General features: G+C 40.0%; 1 pseudogene across 1 annotated transcript; it reads right to left on the bottom strand.

Moving 5' to 3' along the window:
- Positions 1 to 393: 393 nt before the first annotated feature.
- Positions 394 to 568, bottom strand: LOC309857322 (COP9 signalosome complex subunit 9 pseudogene; annotated as a pseudogene). The gene has a single exon. The product of its transcript is annotated as a COP9 signalosome complex subunit 9 pseudogene (transcript).
- Between the last annotated feature and the right edge of the window lie 1,516 nt (positions 569 to 2,084).

Raw genomic sequence — 2,084 nt, 5'->3', positions numbered from 1 at the left:
CTGCAGACTCTTGACAATGGGACACATTGTCACTCTAAGGCCATTGCACTTGCTCTGTCCTTGCCAGGAATGCTTTCTCTCTATTTGCTTATTCTTTTCTCTCACTTCCTTTAAGTCCTTTGGCTTAAATGTCTCAGAGACCTTCCCAGACCATCCTTATTTATTTATTTTATATACTTTGCTTTTTGTAAAAATTGAAGGACAAATTTGGTCACAATCAGAGATTAGCAGGCCTCATGTAGATGGTTAAAACCATCTTTCTCTTTCTTGGTTAACCATCTCCTAATTGCAAGTAGTGTCCATGAGTTCTTTAGAACCATTTCAATTGGCTTTGAGGAGCTCTGTCATGCCACTATGTAACAGGCATGACTACACGCACTGCTGGGTGGTGTCTCACTGGATATCATCATCATCAAACAGATCTTCAAAATCATTTAAAAACTCTGCACGAACTGAACTGCCTTCTCGTTGACTGCCAAGTCCATCAGGAGCCCCGTGTGCCTGCTGCCTCACCCAGGTCCATGTAGGGCCCAGAGCCCTCAGGGAACATCTTGTCCACCTGCTTCATGTCACCTGTGGTTTGTCCAGAGTCCCCAGCTCACTTTGGCCACCCTGACATCACTTCCCCAGATCATCCTTTGAAAACTGTATTTCCTGCTTGACTAACATTCCTCATCCCTCTTCTCATAGCGTCTATATCTAATGTATGAAATATTTGATACAAGCTGGAAAATAGCTGCTGTTTATCTTCCCTTTCTGGAATACCAAGACAGAATAACCCAGCACATATTTGATGCCCCCAAGTTGTGTGGAATATTGAATGAACCTTTTTTTAAACAGCTTTGATCTCTAATGTCTCTCCCATGACACCAAAATCTTGTCTCTGTACTCAGGGATGGAATATTGCTTTCAGTTTTACTTCTGAAACCCTCTACAAATTAGACAAACCAGAGTCATCTGGTCTGTGGCCAAAATGAACAAGGGTTACAAACCCTTCTCCTGCTTCCATCTTTTTCATCCCCTTGTCATTCTTTGGGTGCTGGCAGAGAAAAGCCCAACAAAAGGGCATAATTAGAAAACAGGCCTCACAAACACAGGAATGTAGGTCATTGTTCCTAATATAAGGAAGAAGATCTCTGTTTCTAGCTAGGTTATGTTCTACTTGCATGAAAACACTGTGATTAATTGAATTAACGTAATTCTGAATATTTAGGGAAAATGTGTGCCTTTTAGGCTTTTAGTAATCTGCCATTTTTTTTTTCCTGTGGATGGAATATCTTGTGCCTACTCAGCTAACTATCTGTTTGATGACATGCTTGAGTGGTGTCCTTACTCAGCCCTACATGCAACACATACTTCTGACTACCTACTAAGTATGAGCTAAATATGCCCTTGGCTTCAGGAAGATTACAAGACTTCTATTGAGAGCACAGACTACGTTCTAAGCTTTGATTAAAGCTACTGAATATATAACAGAAGTTTCCTCTTCCACCTAGTGCTGTGGCTGAACTGAATATTAACCCTCACTGTGTAACCTTGGAAAAACCTTTTGAATGTGCAGCAATCATAATCCATCATAGTTGCCAGTGACCCGGGACAAATCAAGGTGTGAATTACAGTGGCCATTACTGAAAGATTTCAGAGGACCCAGGACACATTACTGCCTTGAGCTCTCTTGGTAGGAGAGAGAGGGTTGAAAGCAAAACAGTTGTGACTGAAAGAACCGCAAAAGGAGGCATCTTATTTTTCTCATCTCCTCTCCAATCACCAAAAGAACTGGGATCATCTTCTCACTTTCTGAGCTCTTATTTGCAGATTGCAAACATTTACTCAAATATTTTACACATACCAAGAAATGTTGCATTATAAATCTTACACAAGATTCAAGATGCTGGGATGATTCGGTAGAGCAAGGCTAAAACAATGTACTTTGGAAACAAGCAAACAAATACAAAATTTAAATGAAAGTTAAGAAATAGTTTCTGTCTACTCTTCTACCTAAACTATTGCCATTCACCCCCTTTTTTCAAATAGTTGAATTATTAGTGTATATGTGAAATCAACTTTTGACATAAAACTGAGGT

This window comes from Mustela nivalis (genome assembly GCF_964662115.1).
Source record: "Mustela nivalis genome assembly, contig: HAP1_SCAFFOLD_1209, whole genome shotgun sequence".
Classification (NCBI taxonomy): domain Eukaryota; kingdom Metazoa; phylum Chordata; class Mammalia; order Carnivora; family Mustelidae; genus Mustela; species Mustela nivalis.
This window is presented reverse-complemented; position numbering and strand designations above follow the sequence as displayed.